This window comes from Muntiacus reevesi, chromosome 9, assembly GCF_963930625.1.
Source record: "Muntiacus reevesi chromosome 9, mMunRee1.1, whole genome shotgun sequence".
NCBI classification, from domain to species: Eukaryota; Metazoa; Chordata; class Mammalia; order Artiodactyla; family Cervidae; genus Muntiacus; species Muntiacus reevesi.
This window is the reverse complement of record NC_089257.1, coordinates 80369084-80389260: the sequence shown is the minus strand read 5'-3', so window position 1 is coordinate 80389260 and position 20177 is coordinate 80369084. Positions and strand designations below refer to the sequence as shown.

Genomic DNA, 20177 nt, shown 5'->3' with positions numbered 1-20177 from the left:
ACAGATTACTGGAAGGAGGATAGTCCTGAAGTTTTCCAGCTAAAGAAAGTGGAGGGCATAATTGGCATTTAGTACCATGCAACTGAACTAAAGAGATGGCAGTTTGGGTCAGGATTTTCTATTCTTTCCTCCAGTTTTAATCTCAAGTGTCATTTCCAATCTTTGGTAGGTCACAAGGTAGATATAATTATGCTGCTACATAATCATTTTTTCCAATTTGTATTAAATTGCTATGAAGATAAATATATTCCAAATTTGTAATACTAATTGATATTTGTACAGTTGCCCACTATTTAAAGTCATGTGTTCTGATTCTAAGTTTAGTATTTTATAACACTGTCTACTCAGGACATTTTATAAATAGAGTCTAGTGCTTATAAAACTTATGAGCATACCATTTCATTTGAAGATACATATAGAGTATAACATTAAAAAATTTTTAAGATTAATTCTCTTCTAAAATCTTTTAGCATGGAAGAGCATACAGACACTAATATAAGGTCAATATGGTGCTTGTGAATAAATAAATAATGCATGAAGTATATGGTTCTAGTCACTGCAAAAATTAGCATAATGAACAAATATTAAAATATTGTTTATGTAAATTTTGTGTTTTATTGCTTAAGAGCTATGAAACATCCTGACAACTGTTATTTATATAATTTAGTACACACACACACATAGTTATCTTCAGTATATTGTATGTATCTTTACTTTTCATCTATGTATATTTGCATATAGAAATCTGTAGGTTTCTGTCATCTGAAAGCATTCCCAGGAAGTCTTTGTAAGCCAAAATGGCATCAAGTGAGGACGAAATTTTTTATCTTAGGAAATAAAAAAGAAATTATCTTAGGAAATATATTCCTAAGGGATGCACAAAGTAAATGGAGATAAAGTATAGATGCTTATAGACACACTTTTGAGATGCTGACTATGGATCCTGGGGAAGAATCTTGACATTGATACTCTTGCTTATTGAAGTGGATGCTCCTCTATAATGAATGAACACTATTTTAATTTTTTGTCCTGTTTCATAAAAGCTAAAATTCTCTTGGCATTTTTCTCAGTTAGGTAAAACAGTTACTAATGTAGATACTTTGTAAACGTGAAGTGATATAAAGTGAACCTTCAAAAATCAGGGAATACCAGTATATAGTGTTACATACATATTTCAACAATTATAAATCAAATATAACTATATTATAGAAAATATTAAATAAGATATTTGCATTTATTTGAATTATAATGGCATTCACAGGGAAATTCATTCTCTACTTTACAGCTATGAATATTTCTATTTGAACATCACAACGCACTCCAGGGCACCATTTCATACTGATGACTTTCTAAAAACCAAAGAGAATTTTCTTAACATTTTTTGGTACATTTCTCAAACACAGGATTATTAAGTTTTTTTTAAAAAAATGTTATTGAAATATATTTCACATAACATAATATCCATCAATTTAAAGTATACAGCAAGTCTCCTACATGTGAACAAGTTCCATTTTGAAAGCACATTTGTAAGTCCAATTTTTTTCACCTGGGTACCAAACTACCATAATTGGCTATATAGTACTGTACTGTAATAGGTTTACTATATTTTTTCACACAAATAATATATAGAAAACAAACAAAAAATAAAGAAAACATTTTTAATCCTACAATATAGGACCTTGAGAAGCACAATGGGACAGTACAACAACTGGTGCATCTTAGTAGCATCAGCTACAACACCTCTGCTTTTATGATTCCTTCCAGACATTCCAAGCTTTACATAAAGATACTGTACTACTGTACCCCATACAGTACTATAAGCAAAGTACACAAAAGTGCAACCACTTATAGAGGACACCTGCATGTGACAATGTGTGCTGGTCATGTGAATTAACTTATGTAACTGGACTTGAGAGCACATGTTCACACCTTTGGAAGTTTGCAACATGAAGGTTCATATGCAGGGGGCTTACTGTACAATTCAACCATTTGTAGCATATTCACTGAGCTTTGTAACAAAAACTAATTTTAGAGACTCCACTGCTTCCGAAGGAAATACTATATCATTTAGCATTCACTTTCCATTCCTTCCTGCATTTTATTATATTTTTATTTCTATAAGATCAGAAATGCTTTGTCTCCTTGCATTCATTATTTAATTAAACTGAGCCCTATATTTCTGTCTTGGCTCTAGGTAACTTTGGCTATTTTGATGACCTTTTCCAAGATCTAACTTTTGGTGTCATTGACTTTATTGCTTTTATATTCCCCCTTTGATTTTTTAATCTCTAATATTTATCATGTATTTCCTTCTGCTTACTTTGAATTTATATTGTCTTCTTTTTCTAGTCTCTTAAGGAAGAAAGATGGATTAGTAATTCAAGATGTTGCATCTGCTTACTTTGAATTTATATTGTCTTCTTTTTCTAGTCTCTTAAGGAAGAAAGATGGGTTAGTAATTCAGATGTTGCATCCTTTTTAATACATCTGTATGTATAGTGATAAATTTCCCACTGATGACTGCCATGATTTTACCTTATAAGTTTGATATGTTATGTTTTTCAAAGTATTTTTAAAAACCATTCTCTTCCCCCATCTTTGCTCCAAAGCTTTTTTTTTAGGAATGTGTTGATTATTTTGATGTATTTGTGAATTCTTTTTCTTTTCCTATTGATTCCTAACTTAATTACACTGTATTTGACATCATACTTTGCATGCTTCCAATCTTTTAAAATTTATTGAGAATTATTTTGTGGCTTGGTTTATGGTTTATTCATGAGAGTATTCCATGGCCATTGGAGGAAATATATATATATATATATTTTTTTTTTTTTCTGTTGTTGGGTAGAGTATTATGTACATATTTGTCTAGTCTAGTTAGTTATAGTAATGGCGAAGTTTTCAACTTTTTGCTTTTATTTTGCATAAATCTATATATTATTGAAAATAGGGTTTAAAGTTTCTAACTATTATTGTTAAATTGTCTCTTTCTCCCTTTGGTTCTTCAGCACTCAATATAGAGCCTTGATGTACTCCTTTTCCAATTTGGAACCAATAAGTTGTTCCATGTTCAGTTCTAATGGCTGCTTCTTGACCTGCACACAGATTTCTCAGGAGGTAGGTAAGGTGGTCTGGTATGGCCTTCTCTTGAAGAATTTTTCACAGTTTGTTGTGATCTCCACAGTCAAAGACTTTGGTGTAGTCAATAAAGCAGAAGTAAATGTTTTTCAGGAATTCACTTGAGTTTTCTATGATCAAACGGATGTTGGCAATTTGATCTCTGCTTCCTCTGCCTTTTCTAAGTTCAGCTTGAGCATCTTAAAGTTCACATACTGTTGAGCGCTAGAGAATTGATGCTTTTGAACTGTGGTGTTGGAGAAATCCCTTGTTAGTCCCTTGGACTGTAAGGAGATCAAACCAGTCCATCCTAAAGGAAACCAGTCCTGAAAATTCATTGGAAGGACTGATGCTGAAGCTGAAACTCTAATATTTGGTCACCTGATGTGAAGAACTGACTCACTGGAAAAGACCCTGATGCTTAGAGAGATTGAAGGCAGGAGGAGAAAGGGACGACAGAGGATGAGATGGCTGGATGACATTACCTACTCGATGGACATGAGTTTGAGCAAGCTCCAGGAGCTGGTGATGGACAAAGAACCCTGACATGCTTCAGTCCATGGGTTCCCAAAGAGTCAGACATGACCGAGTGACTGAACTGACCCTTTGGTTATAGTTTTTGTTTCATGTGTTTTGGGGTTCTTTTGTTAGTTGCAATAAAATTTGTAATCATACTTTCCTGATGGATTTGTACTATTTTTATTATTAAATGTCTCCTTTTGTCTCCAGTAAAAGATTTTGTCCTATAGTCTAATGTTAACATAGGTACTCCAACTCTCTTTTGGTTTTATCTACATGGTATATCATTTTCCCTCATTTTATTTTCAATCCACTTGTGTTTTTACATATGTCTCTTGTAAACAGCATATTCTATCACTGACACAATGGACATGGGTTTGGGTGGACTCTGGGAGTTGGTGATGGACAGGGAGGCCTAGCGTGCTGAGGTTCATGGGGTTGCAAAGAGTCGGACACGACTGAGAGACTGAACTGAACTGAACTGAACTAAAGTTGAGTTTGAATCTGACATATGTCATTTTTTTTCCTATGGGTTTATGTCTTTTTTCTTCTGTTACTTGATTCTTGTTTGTTTTTGTGTCAAATACACACACACATTCAAATGATCTTAGTAAAAAAAAGAAGTATCTCTTTTTCTTAATTTATGAAACTAATGCATCCCCTAAAAGGGATAAAAAAGTGAATTTCCCAAAGTGAATCTTATTTTTTACTTAGTAAATAAACTGCCACTTTAAACATACTTTTACTATGTAAAATAAGAAGTAACTTGCAGTGTAATTGTAACTTCCCACACTTCCAAAATGCCTCTACTCTCCTATGTATCTATTTCACAAATTTTAAAGTTCTTTGAGTTTTCTTAGAGTGGGGCATATTCATTCAAAAGTGTTGTTTATGATCTAACTTTTGAACTTGATGAATATGCTTATTACTTCATTGTGGTGATGGTACCACAGGTATATGCATATGTCCAAATTCATCAAATTGTATACTTTAAATATGTGCTATTTTTTACATATCATTTATGCCTCAATAAAGCTGTAAAATACAATAACATGTTATTTATCATTCAGTTTATTTCAACAACCACTTACTAAGGATTTGCTAGAAGTAAGCAGAACATACAGTATAGGTGACGAATAGTTGCAAGAGACACTAGTAAACAGACTGTCTGAAGAATTGTGAACAGACATCCATAATATTGTATAGAGACAGTGAACAAAACTATTCCAAAGAAAAAGAAATACGAGAAGGCAGAGTGGTTGACTGAGGAGGCTTTCCAAATAGCTGAGGAAAGGCAAGAAGGGAAAAGCAAAGGAGAGCAGGAATGGTACACCCAACTAAATGCGGAGTGCCAGAGAATAGCAAGCAGAGACAAAAAGCCTTCTGCAATGAAACAAGGAAAGAAATAGAGGAAAATAAAAGAAAAGGTAAGACTAGAGATCTCTTCAAGAAAGTTGGAAATATCAAAGGAACATTTCAGCCAAAAATGGGCACAATAAAAAACGGAAATGGTAAAAATCTTATAAAAGCAGACGAGATCAAGAAGAGATGGAAAAAATACACAGAAGAACTGTACAAAAAAAGACCTTAATGACCTGAATAGCCATGACAGGAAAATTCTTAAAAAGATGGGAATACCAGAACATCTGACCTGTCTCTTGAGAAACCTGTATGCAGGTCAGGAAGCTACAGTTAGAGCTGGGCATGGAACAACAGACTTGTTCCAAATAGGAAAAGGAGTTTATCAGAGCTGTATACTGTTGTCATCCTGTTTATTTAACTTATATGCAGAGTACATCATGAGAAACGCTGGGCTGGAAGAAGCACAAGCTGGAATCAACATTGCCAGGAGAAATGTCACTAACCTCAGATATGCAGACGACACCACTCTTATGGCCGAAAGTGAAGAGGAACAAAAAGCCTCTTGATAAAGTGAAAGAGGAGAGTGAAAAAATTGACTTAAAGCTCAACATTCAGAAAACTAAGATCTTGGCATCTGGTTCCATCACTTCATGGGAACTAGATGGGGAGACAGAGGAAACAGTGTCAGACTTTATTTTTGGGGCTCCAAAATCACTGCAGATGGTGACTGCAGCAATGAAATTAAAAGATGCTTACTCCTTGGAAGGAAAGTTATGACCAACCTAGATAGCATATTTAAAAGCAGAGACATTACTTTGCCAACAAAGGTCCATCTAGTCAAGGCTATGTTTTTACCAGTGGTCATGTATGGATGTGAGAGTTGAACGGTGAAGAAAGCTGAGCACTGCAGAATTGATGGTTTTGAACTGTGGTGTTGGAGAAGACTCTTGAGAGTCCCTTGGACTGCAAGAAGATCCAACCAGTCCATCCGAAAGGAGATCAGTCCTGGGTGTTCATCTGAAGGACTGATGTTGAAACTGAAATTCCAATACTTTGGCCACCTGATGAGAAGAGTTGACACATTGGAAAAGACTCTAATGCTGGGAAGGATTGGGGGCAGGAGGAGAAGGGGACGACAGAGGATGAGATGGCTGGATGGCATCACTGACGCAATGGACATGGATTTGGGTAGACTCCGGGAGTTGGTGATGGACAGGGAGACCTGGCGTGCTGCGATTCATGGGGTTACAAAGAGTCAGACACGACTGAGCAACTGAACTGAACCGAATCAAACCATGACAGTGTACTGTTTCACTCAGATCTAGACATTCTGGAGTGTGTAGTCAAGTGGAACTTAGGAAGCACTGCTGTCAATAAAGCTTGCAGACGTGATGGAATTCCAGCTGTACTGTTTCAAATCCTAAAACAGGATGATAGTAAAGCACTGCAGTCAATTTGTCAGTAAATTTGGAAAAGTCAGCAGTGGCCACAGCACTGGAAAATGCCAATCCTCATCTCAATACCCAAGAAGGGACAGTACTAACGAATGTTCAAGCCACCAGACAATCGCACTCATGTTCCACGCTAGTAAGGTTATACTAAAAATCCTCGAAGCTAGGCTTCAGCATCACATCAACTGAGAACTTCCAGATGTTTAAGCTGTGTTTAGAAAAGGCAGAGGAGACAGAGATCAAATTGCCAACTATCGCTGAGAAAGTAGGGATTCTAAATTCTTTATGCTAAAGCTTAATTCTTTATGCTAAAGCCTTTAACTTTGTGCATTATAATAAACTGGAAAACTCTTTCAGAGATGAGAATACCAGACCATCATACCTGTTTCCTGAGAAACCTGTATGTGGGTCAAGAAGCAACAGCTAGAACCCTGTATGGAACAACTGACTGGTTCAGAATTGAGAAAGGAGTATGAAAAGGCTATTTATTGCCATCTTGTTTATTTAACTTATACACCAAATACATCATGCAAAATGTCTGGCTGAATGAGTTACAAGCTGGAATCAAGATAGGTGGAATAAATATCAACAACCCAACCTCAGATATGCAGATGATAACACTATAAGGACAGAAAGCTAAGAGGAACTAAAAAGCCTCTTGATGAGGGTGAAGGAGGAGAGTGAAAGGGCCGACTTAAAATTCAGTATGAAGAAAACTAAGATCATGGCATCAAGTCCCATCACTTCATGGCAAACAAATGGGGAAAAGGTGGAAGCAATGACAAATTTCCTCTTCCTGGGTTCTAAAATCACTGCAGATGGTGACTACAGTCATGAAATTAGAAGATGCTTGCTTCCTGGCAGGAAAGCTATGACAAACTTAGAAAGTGTGTTAAAAAGCAAAGACATCACTTTGCCAACAAAGTCTGTATAGTCAAGGTCATGGTGTTTCCATTTGTCATATATGGATGAAAGAGCTGGACAATAAAGAAGGTTGAGCACTGAAGAATTGATGCTTTTAAACTGTAGTTCTGGAGAAGACTCTTGAGAGTCTCTTGGACAGCAAGATCATACCGATCAATCTTAAAGGAAATCAATCCTGAATATTATTTAGAAGGATGGATGCTGAAACTGAAGCTGAAATACTTTGGCCACCTATGTGAACAGCTGACTCATTGGAAAAGACCCTATGCTGGCAAAGATTGAAGGCAGAAGGAGAAGATGGTAACAGAGGATGAGGTGTTTGGATGGCACCACTGATTCAGTGGACATGAACCTAGGTAAACTCTGGGAGATGGTAAGGGACAGGGAATCCTGGCGTGCTGTGGTCCATGGGGTCATGAAGAGTGGGACATGACTTTGTGGCTGAACAACAAAGAAGGAAGCAAGCAGGGAACATGAAATATCACGAAGGTAGATTTAAAGTCTTTTGTCTACTAAACCCAAAATCTGTACCATCTCACGTACATTTTCCGTTAGCTACACTTTATTTTTCTGTGTGTTGTGACGAATTTTCCTCTTTGTATTGAAAACTGGACGTTTTCGATCATAGTTATAACAACTTTGGTATCTAACTCCTCTTTCCAAGGCTTCTTGTGATGTTTTGTTTTGCTTTTGAGAGCGGATCATTGTGTTTTTATTTGTACTTTTTTTTTTTTTTTTTAGCACTTTCTTGGAACAATTCTGTGGATTCTCTTGTCTGTCGTGTATAACCATAGAGTTATCTGCTACTCTGCTAGTTTTTAAGCTTATTGTGCTTTATTATTTTAAACTGACTATAAGGTGCAATATTGGGTCAGTATAATTTGTTAGTCAGTGACTGGCCAGATTTCCTAGATGCCTGTGTGCATGTCTTCCACTCTTTGTTAGTGTCATCAATTTATAAGACAGCCTTTGAGTTTACCTCTTGCTTGCTTAGGACTTCTAAGGTCTGCCAGAGTTTAGGGACTGGTGCCATTTCCCTTCCAGATACTTCCAGAGCATATACACAACTTTGAGCAAGCATCAAGCTTTTTATAAACACAGAAATATATTGAAGATTTTCAGATTTTCCTGTGGTAGTCTTATTTTCTGGGATTTTCTTTAAATTCCTAGAAGGGTTTTGGTTTACACTAACTGAAATTTAAAAAAAAAGAAAGAAAGAAGGAAAAAAACAATTCCAGCTAACTGTCAACCTTTCATTGATAGCAAAGCAGCAACATTAAGTGATGTTTCCCAGACACTAAGGACTTGCCAGGGTGTGTATGTGTGTGTAAAGAGTAAAGCAGTAATCTGTGGAACTGGGAGTGATGAAGAGTGGGCCATTACCCTGGAGTCGTAATAGAGGGGAGAGAGCAGAGCCTCAGAGGCTGAGTTCTGGAGAAAAGTGCTCAGAGGCTATGTTGAACTCAACTCTCAGGAACAGCAGTTGCTTCAGGTTCAGGAGGCTGCGCTTGCTGTGGTGGATTTTCAGGAGGGGCTATAGCCATGGGAATGTTCTCAGCTGGATTCAGGTTCATCCATGTACAGGAGAAGGTGATGTGAAAGTCCGTAAAGTGGATGCAGCAGTGATCCCATGCTCCAGGATGGAGAAGAGCAGAGGCAGCACCAAGACACTCTTCTGGGGCACTTGGGCACACCGGCTGCCAGCAACCAGTCCCACTGCCGAAGCCCAGCCTCCAAGGCACACACGGAGCGGACCAGCTTCAGCCCTATGATGACCTTCACTCTAGACTTGTGCAGTTTGTCTTCACAGTCAGGATGGTGGCTCCTGCAATGAAGAAAAGCAATCCTCTGGCAAGGGGTTACCAGATAAGTGTTCGAAAAATCCACAAAGTTCTGGGCAGCAGCCAGAATAGCCCCACGGCTGACATGAATCAAGCCAGTGATGATCAGCAGGGATCCCACAGTGGTTAACTATCCCTGGAAGAAGAGCTTCTGCTGGCTGAGATGGGCATTATCCAGCATTTGGGCTGTGAAAATGGCTCCTCTGGGCTTTGCCATGCACCCTGGGGATTTCGGGGGAGGGACCATCACTGACTGTTGCTCCTGCCTTGTGCCATCACTTCACTCACAAACTGGTTTCTGAAGGCAGATGGGCTTCTGCCCATCTGAAGCAGAAGCCTGGGCTGCTTCAAATTTGCTGGAGGGAGTTGGAGTCCTGGTCTTGGCCAGATCACAGCCTCAGGCATTGGAGATGTTGCCAGCAGTTTGCTAAGTTTCAATAATGCATCTGAAGTAGGTTTCTCCTACAACAGCTGAACTCGAGTCAAATAAAAAAGAAAAAAAAAAGAAAAGAAAAAAGAAAAGAAGGGAAAAAAAAGAAAAAAAAAAGAAGAAAAAAGAAGAAAAGAAAAAGAAAAAGAAAAAAAATGAAAAAAAAGAAAAAAAAAAAGAAAGGAAAAAAAAAGAAAAAAAAAAAAAAGTCACCATTCTTTGAGACTGGAGATTTCCCAAAGAAACGCAAGTTTGCAGAAACACTGACTATGCTCTCCAGGTAGGATTTTTCACAGACCCTTGAACATGGTTACATCTCTCTCATCATTTGCGGTGCTTCTGGCCTTCAGCTGGAAAGGGAGGAGAGATGGGATAGCCGCGAATCTGACAAGTCACAGACCTCTCACTGTGTTACGGAGGTTATGTAGCTTCTCCTGGGTTTTCAGTTAGTTCTGTAGCTTTGACTAGCTGCCAGACTTCTGAAGTGGTTGATTTCCCCCATATTTTCATGGCATTGTTGACAAGAGTCACTGAGATCTACAGTCCACTATTCCAGAATACAATGTCAATACTTCTGTTTGGGACTGTCACTCTAAAGTCAATAGCTCTTATCCTAATAATCATCATCTCATGCAATTTTTGTCTTTCTTTTGAGATGTCAACCTATTTGTTACCTCTTCAAACACCTAGTTATTCCTCCTCCTAATTGTGGATAAGTAATTTATCTGTCTATAAGTAGTTTATCTCTCTATTTTCACCACCAGCCCATCCCCCGTCTTCAGCTCTTTCCTTAATCCCTTACTCACAGGTGCTCTATTTTTCTTTGATTTCACTGGTAAATCCCTCTTCCCTTTGTCTTCCAGATTTAGTCTTACATTGATCCACTACATTTTCACCTTTCAATGGTTCTGCCCAGTAAGTACCAATTAGCGGTGGCAACTCTGAGTTTAACCTTGCAGTCTTTCATAATTTTTCCTGTTCTGTGTATAGTATCACTTTTCCCTTTTACTTCTATTAATTGAGATGCTCATGACTAGGTAAATTATTCTTTTTCTTTTTGCCAAAGTGTCAGTCCTATAGAAATGATAAATTACACTAGGACTATTTTCACCAATCTTTTAAATTTACGAGTCTGACATTTCTGGAAGTACTTTTCTCCTCATATTACTAAATGTACTAACAATGGTAGTTACCCATCACATTTCCTGGCTCAAAAACTATAATGGTTTTAAAAGCAATTTAAAAGCAACAGTAGCATTGATCCACTTTGCAAAATCACAGCATGATTCAGATTTTAAATACTGCCACTTATTTGCATTCTTTCTTCTCACCTACCTTTTTCTTTATATGAATAACTCTTCAGAACAGATGGTAGAAGATTATCAATAAAAAGTGTTGTTAGCCTCAGTGGGAACCCACTATGCTCAGTCAAAATGTATTGCTTAGCCACCTGCTCATTTATCACATGCAAGACAACATTTTTCTGTTTTAGGCACTTTATGGGAAGATAGCTAATTTTTTTTTTCCCCTTATGGATTAAAGAACAGAAAAAATATTCAATTTTCTAATAGCACTTTTACAATACAATATGTAGCCATATAACATGTAGATATAGTTTACATTAATTGTTGACTTTTACTTTAATGATTCTTATTTGAATTAATCAAGTTACTTAAATTTCTCAAGTCTGAAGATTTGTGTTTTTAGAAAGCAAATTTTTGAGAAGTTAAATCAGATCCTAATTTCTAACTAATACATAACAAAAACTTAACCAAAAGTAGTTAGAAGAGACCCAGTTACTATAAGATATAATACGTTACATCCAATGTGTTAACAATTTAACTGTATGTGTATGGATTGGATGTTTGTGTCCCCCTCCCAAAATTTTTTAGGTTTAAGCCATGACCACCAATAAATTGATATAGAGATGGGGCCTTTGGAAGATAATTAGGGATACATTAGGTCATGACATGAAGGCCTCATGATGGGATTAATGACATTCTAAGAAAGGAAAATAGAGAGCTGCCCAAAGCAGAGGAAGGCCCTGGGAGCACACGGTGAGAAGGGACTATCAGCTAGCTCAGATGAGAGCGCTCAGTAGGGAACTGAATCAGCAAGCATTCTTATCTCGACTTTCCAGCCTCCAGCGCTGTGAGAAGGCTATAGTTTTATGGCAGAATCAACAAAGACAGTATATTTATTTATAGATCTCATTATTCTACTGTCTTAAAAATACAGTTTACATCCCATTACTGCCAAAATATCATCCTGGATAAAGATCAAGCAAGAAGTAACCTTTGGAAACCTCCACTCTAAACTCTTCATTAAATAAAAGAAGAAAATGATAACCATAAATGTAATGGATTTATCCAAGTATTTTGCTGGAAAAAATCCCAGGTTTAAAAAAAAATATTTCTCACATATTTATAATATTTTTACTCCACTTTATTAAATAAGTTATAGTAACACAGTTTTAGACCTATTATTTTTTAAATGTTCTATAGGTAAGAATTAATGACATATTTGGAAAGAGAGCCGTGTTAATTGTAAACACAGATCTGTAAATATCGGCTATAAAATAAACATGATGGCTAGACTATCTTAGATAAAATGCCCACTACATAACAGTTATGCTCTGAAAGCAGTATCATATGAAATTATAGGAAATTACCAAAATTCCTGAATGCATAATGAACTTTAATGAAACTACCAAAAGTTAAAAAACATTGCCAAGAAAGCATTTTATCAGTGATTACTATAAGAAGTAGACACATACAGACATTATTTACTAAACATAAGAAGGATATATCTAGTAGAGGAGAAACAGTCTTTGCAAAGCCTGTTTGCATCTTTCAGTTTCAATGATTAAGAAAATATTTTATGATCTTTTTGGAAATGGAGTCTCACTATCTCCTACATAAAACATCCAGCAGCTAGAAAAGGAATCCATTTCTTCCCTACTCAATCTCCAGACCCAACATATGACTGAAGTAATACCTCTTTCCATAGTGACAGTGGAATTATAATATGAAATACCAACTATGTGTGTGTGTATATACACACACACATATATATATATATATATATATATATATTTTTTTTTTTTTTAATTATTGCATTACTTCCCGAGCACTTTGGGGAGGAGGCTACCCATGGTAAGTTTCTGGTAACCTGGTATTGTTTCAGAGCCCAGGTGCTCATCCAGTAATGTGAGACTTCATCTTTCTGGTCATATATACACATAAATTTTAGTAAAAAGTAGAGGAAAGATGGTCACCTGCTTTAGAATTATAAGGACAAAACATTTGTATCCAATATCTATTTTATAATGCATTTTTCCTAAATTGTGCAAGTTTCTACGTCTTTACCTTTAAAATAAGAATAATAACAGCTATTTTTCCTGAAATTTTGTAAAGATTAAATAAATTAAGTAAGGTTCCTAGCACTCAGTAAGTTCCCAGCAAGGACATGTTTACATTTTAAACATGAAGGAAAATCATCATGGGAGTACTAAAAAATATCCAGCTCTTTTTTTTTTTTTTGGATTGTTGCAGATAGTCACTATGCAATTCAGGAAAGGAGTAGTATCATCAAAAAAGGTGATTATAAATGTATCTATATTTTAAAACCACTTAGTAGTGTAAAGTCACAAGGAAACTACAATCACCCGTGTAAGTTTAAAATATAGATACTTAGTCAAGATTACTGCAGCAAAAAAAGCTATACCAGTCATAACCATGATAGTTTTGTGAAAGCTAACTATGAGAAGGGTGCAAGATGTGGGTTCAACCCCTGGATTAGGAGATTCCCTGGAGAAGGAAATGGCATCCCACTCAGTATCCATGCCTGGGAAATCCCATGGACAGAGGATCCTGGCAGGCTACAGTCCACGGGGTTGCAAAAGAGCCAGACGTGACTCAGCCACTAAACAACAACAACACGTTTGTTATCAAAATGTAGTTTTCTATCAATTATTTCATGACCATATAAAATTAAAATTAGATCTGTAACAATGATTGATACTTCTTGATAAATGCTCTTGAAAATCTGGGAAACAGATTTCAATTAAAAGAAAATATGACACATTAAAATAAAAGGAAAGAGAAGGGTCTTTCAGTGCATCACGGAAAGGTATAACTAGGTATGTGCTCAGTTGCTGAGTCGTGTCCAATTCTTTGGGACCCCATGGATTGCAGCCTACCAGGTTTCTCTGTCCATAGAATTCTCAGGGCAAGAACACTGGAGTGGGTTGCCATACCCTCCTCCAGGGGATCTTCCGGACCCAGGGATCGAACCCAGGCCTCCCTCATTGCAGGAGGATTCTTTACCTTATGAGTCACCAGGGAAGCCCATGACTAGGTACAGGAAGCACTAAAAGGAAAAAAAAAGAGTTTCAGATAACTGAAGCAGAATGTTCATAATTTGGTGAAGACTGAATACATAGGAGGAGACAAGAATATTTCAAAGCTTCAGAAAATAGGGTTAGAAAAATTAAGTATTTTTTGTTGATTATATTGGTGATTATCCAAATGAATAAATATGTGTCACTGAGGGATAACAGAAAAAGGATATAATATTAAGTAGGTAGCTAGCAATGCCTACCACCTGATTGCCAGAGTTAAAAAAAAAAAAAAAAAAAGTTGGGTGATAGACAGGCTATTTCTTACCTAACCAAATAATCTACTCCTACTTTATCATAATTAAGAGAAATTTTGTGAAAATAAAAACAATTTCAATAGAAAAAAGACACAAAACACTATCATAATTAATGGTACAGAAACATCTTGATAAAATTATAAAGGTGGGAAGAGACTTAATATAGGTTGAATCTGATTAAGTCAGACAATATGTTAGGTCCTTTTCTGTATATTATCACCTCACAGTAACTCTAAGGACTTGATGTCATTATCTGCATTATATAGATCAGGGATTCAGAATCATAAAATGAGTAAGTTTTCTAAGAAAATAAAAATAGTAGTAAGTTTTAGAACTGTGAAGACAATCTTGATCTGACTACATAAATCTTGCTCTTTCATGATGCCTCCATGAGAATATGGCAACTAAATAAAGAATTCAAGTCCCAGTAAAAATGTTTCTATGCTCTGAGAATATAGATAAGAATAAGTGATATATATTTAGCCTGCTTTTTTCTGAAAATTTTACAAACTAATGAAATTCTAAACGTTAGTTTTCATTCCAGTACCAAAGAGGGCAATGCTACTGTACAACTGCATTCATCTCACATGCTAGCAAAGTAATGCTCAAAATTCTCCAAGTCAGGGTAAGCTCAAAATTATCCACGCCAGGCTTCAATTGAGATCACATTGCTAAGATCCGCTGGATCATGGAAAAAGCAAGAGGATTCCAGGAAAACATCTACTTCTGCCTCACTGACAATGCTAAAGTCTTTGATTGTGTGGATATAATAACAAACTGTGGAAAATTCTTCAAGAGATGGAAATACAAGACCACCTTACTTGTCTCCTGAGAAATCTGTATGCAGGTCAGGAAGCAACAGTTAGAACCAGACATGGAACAGCTGACTGGTTCCAAATTGGGGAAGGAGTACATCAAGGCTGTATATTGTCATCCTGCTTATTTAACTTATATGCAGAGTACATTATGCAAAATGTCAGGTGGATAAAGCACAAGCTGGAATCAAGATTGCTGGGAGAAACATCAGTAACCTCATATATGCAAATGACGCCACCATTATGGCAGAAGGAAAAAGGAAATAAATTGCCTCCTGATGAAAGTAAAAGAGAAGAGACAAAAAGTTGGCTTAAAGCTCAGTATTCAAAAACTAAGATCATGGCATCCAGTCTCATTACTTCATGGCAAATTGATGAAGAAACAATGGAAACAGTGACAGAATTTATTTTCCTGAACTCCAAAATCACTGCAGACGGTGACTATAGCCATGAAATCAAAATATGCTTGCTCCTCAGAAGAAAAGCTATGACCAACCTAGACAGCATATTAAAAAGCAGAGACATTACATTGCCGACAAAGGTTCATCTAGTCAAAGCTATGGTTTTTCCAGTAGTCATGTAAGGATGTGAGAGTTGGACCATAAAGAAAGCTGAGCACCGAAGAATTGATGCTTTTGAACTGTGGTGCTGGAGATGATTCTTGAAAGTCCCTTGGACTGCAAGGAGATCAAACCAGTCAGTCCTAAAGGAAATCAGTCCTGAATATTAATTGGAAGGACTGATGCTGAAACTGAAACTCCAATACTTTGGCCACCTGATGTGAAGAACTGATTCATTGGAAAAGACCCTGATGCTGGGAAAGATTGAAGGCAGTATGAGAAAGGGATGACAGAGGATGAGACGGTTGGATGGCATCACCAACTCAAAGGACATGAGTCTGAGCAAGCTCTGGGAGTTAGTGATGGCCAGGGGAGCCTGGCATGCTGCAGTCCACAGGGTCGCCAAGAGTCAGACATGACTGAGGAACTGAAATGAACTAACCTAGATATGTCAGCTCTTAGAACTACTCAAAGATTCTTATTATTCTATATTCAGTTTTTCAAGATGACATCACATTGCATTTAAACAAGGGTTATATAATAAAACTTATTTTAATGGATCCTTTGAAGTGAGTTTTGTGTCCATGTAAAGTGTAAGACTTGACAGGAAAAGAGACACAATTCTTATATCCTTTGAAGATAACGAAACTTGGAAATGACATTACACTAATCAAAACAGAACTACATTAAAGCTATAGTCATCAATAATGAAGATTAAAAGTGTGATAAATGACAGCCAAGCAAATTATGTGTCTTGAAATTGGCACACAATAACAATGAGATCAATTACCACATTATAGAGTTCAAAATGATACCAAATACTATGACAAAAACCTAATTTAAAGGTTATCATTTTAAAATTATTGCATTCTTTTAATATCAATAGATGAACATCATGATGAAATTTCATCATTTTCAAGACTACAAAACCACTTGAACATTCTAGAAAACTTCTTGCAGAAATACTCAGAGTTGATTTCTAATTGGCTAAATTTGAGTGAGTGTCCTAAATGGCTGGCTCCAGATATACATTAATAATATAATTTTATAAAGAAAAAGAAACAAACAAACAAAAAAAAACCCAAAACACTGCTTCTATTATATATAGCAAACAATTTGCTTTCATATATTCCACCAGCTAATTACCCATAATCATTTGGCTCATTTGCTTATGTACAATTTTGCTTATGCTTGGGTGTCAGCAAGGAAAAATACAAAGAAAACAAAATTTTCCTGTTTATTTTACCATGTAAGCATAGATATCTGCATCACAGAGCTGACAAAACATGCTGAACATACGAAAGTGAAAAGAGGATAAAGGGTCTGGAGAAGGTAGAATTAAATGAGAAGAAAGTATTAGAATAATTATCCTCTTCCTTTTCTGTCTCTTTCTCCTCCACTACCTTCTCCTCCTTCTTGACCTTTATTTCATTTTGCTTTCCTTCCCTTCCTCTGCATCCCCTTCCTTCTCCTCTTTTCTCTTAGTAATATAATTTATTTATATCATTAATATCATATCTTTCATTTTAGCTGTTGAAAAGCTGTAAATTGGTGACGTTAATATAGTTCCTAAAAGAATAATTAATTAACAATGTAATACTAGAAATATATTTTCATTAGATTATAGTGACTATGCTATCTTCAAATGACAGAGAAATACATAATGATGTTATTTAATTTCATTACCATTTTTTCAAGGTAAATTATTAAATTATTCAAAATAATTATTGGACACTGAATACATAGGTGTAACTCTCTTTCAATGTGCGTTAATCCTCCATAGTCATGTATAACCTACTTGTAATAGGAAGGAGTTAATTGAATGTTATAATTTGTATAAGCAATAGCGCTAAGGATGGCAGTTTCTCAGCCTGTAACTATAATATGTTGGTCTTTCAGGAGAATGTGAGGAAAGGGTATTTGAATAATGGGACTAATTTTGTAAATAAAACTTAGATGACATTATTTTTCCTAGGTAAAGCCACATTCTTTTTTTTTAACATTTCTTAAAATATTTCATAAAAACCTCACTTAGCCATCTCTGTCTCTTCTGCTTATTATTCAGAAACACATAGTGATGTCTTTAAAAACCACAATACAATCCTAGAATACATAAAACAGAATGAGATGTAAATGTCAACAAGTTCAATCACCTACCTAAGTGCTCTGCTTACAGTATCCTGCTATTAGGTAGCTTCTGCTTTAAATGTTTTCAGTGAAAGAAACTTGATAAAGTTTGCTGTCTCTAATGATAGCTTTTCAAATATTTAAAGACAGTTATGTCTTCCAAAAGCCTCTTTTTCCAGACAATACATAAATTCTTAAAAAATTTAAAATTATTATTAGAAGAGATGCCTTTGGCATATTCTAAATTCAAAAAACAGTGCAGCTAAGTTTAGCATAGGATCTAGAAGATTTTGTAAAAGGCTTATGGTGGCAAGAATCCACTTGCCAATGTAGGAGACTTGTAGAAGACACAGGTTCTATCTCTGGATCATGAAGATCCCCTGGAGAAGGAAATGGCAACCCACTCCGGTATTCTTGCCTGGGAAATCTCATGGACAGAAGAGCCTGGCATGCTATAGTCCATGGAGTTGCAAAAGAGTCTGATATGACTGAGCAGGCATGAGGAATGAAAGAATTTTTTTGTTTCATTGAACATATGAATGTATTGTGAAATCATTTTTATTTTTTATAGGTTGTTTTATTTAGTTTCAGGAACTACCAAAGCATTTTTATAGCAAATTTCTGTAAATACTAGGGTTATTTTGTTATTATATTGATAATGTATATTTACTAATCTTTAAGGGTTTTTAAAAACACTGGTAGTTCATCAGGTGTAAAGTAGGACTAGATCAATTACCTGGAGGACTGCATGGTGACCCACTCCAGTATTCTTGCCTGGAGAATCCCCATGGACAGATGAGCTTGGCGGGCTACAGTACATGGGGTTACAAGGAGTCATACACAACTCAGTGACTAAGCACAGCACAAATCAATTAAATAACATTTTAACCTTAAGTCTTTTATTTCACCCATGAGGTACACTAATATGTCACTCAAATTCTCTTCATCTGTCTTGAAAATATAAGACAACTGTCAGCTATGCTATAGTTTGTTAAGTTCAAAATCCTGTTGAATCAGATTTTGCCTCTCTACCAGTATTTCTATTTCTGTAGGTTTGATCCCTTAGGAACTCAGCATCATAGATGAGTTGGAAATAGATGAGAAAACAAGAATCTTCAGTAGTAGAGCCAGAGAGAAGATTGGGTGTAGAAAAGTCACATGTGTTGTACAGATATAAGAGAGCAGAACTGAAATAGAAAAAGCAGCTCATCCTTCTTCTTTATAACAACAGACAATTTTGCCAAATCTGCCTTTCTCAAACAGGAATATTAGAAAGTGGAAAGGAATGATGATCATATTAAAAGTAAAGAGGAATATATAAAGATTTTGATACCCTATTTTCTCTGCTTTCCACATCTATCTTAGATTGCCACAAGCCCCTACTGTCTGTCCACAGCTGCTACTACAGTAGATCATTCAGGTTGAGCACTGCTGCTGTCGCTGCTGCTAAGTCGCTTCGGTGGTGACTGCCATTTCCTAAATTATCAAAGAGAATGAGTGTATGTGCATACTAATACATTTCAGTCATATCTGACTTTTTGTGACCCTCTGGACTGTAGCCTGTCACACTCCTCTGTCCATAGGATTCTCCAGGCAAGAATACTGGAGTGGCTTGCCATGCCCTCCTCCAGGTGATCTTCCCGACCCAGGGATTGAACACACATCTCTTGCATCTCCTGCATTAGCAAATGGGTTCTTTACCACTAACAACACCTGGGAAACCTAATTCTCTACTAGACCTCAATCCAAAGTCCCAAAGTCATCCTCAATTCTTTGTATTTTTTCCTCTTAACCTTGAACACACATCTCTAAATCCATTCTCTGCTCATTTAAATTTTCTATGCCTAGTAACTGAGCCTTTCTTTACTGAATCTCTCTTTTGAAATTAATAGCCCCCTCCCTTGGTGAACTTCGAAGCAAGGGCACATACGCAAGGACAAGATCCTGCTCCATTCTGCACAAAATCCCAAAAGCTTTCTGCTACACCAGATAAACTCTTCACGGATGGAAACAGTAAGATGGGAAGGAAAAATCTCTGAAAGAATTATATTTTTAATCAATAGGCGCTGCTTTTAAATACAGGTATTTAAACATTTTAATCAATAGTCGCTGCTTTTAAATACAGGTATTTAAATGTGAAAGAAATGAAATAATTTAATTGGCAAGCTTTAATTCCCCTAAACCTCTCCATTTAATGAAACAGAGGTGTAATAACAAGGTTATGTTAGTTACAGAAACTAAAAAATTTCCTCATCTGAATATATGTGTCCACAGTGAAGTTCTGAGAAACTGTTATATATCTCCTTGGTAGACTTTAAGAAACTACAAAAAGACATTTACACTTTTTTCACATTCACATTGATTTTTATCTATTA

The 20177-nt window shown here is 36.1% G+C and overlaps 1 protein-coding gene across 1 annotated transcript in view; it reads right to left on the bottom strand.

The window, feature by feature from the left end:
• CNTN5 (contactin 5) overlaps nucleotides 1–20177 on the bottom strand; it is a 1527443-nt gene that overhangs the window by 1200505 nt on the left and 306761 nt on the right. The gene's annotated exons all lie outside the window — the stretch shown is intronic.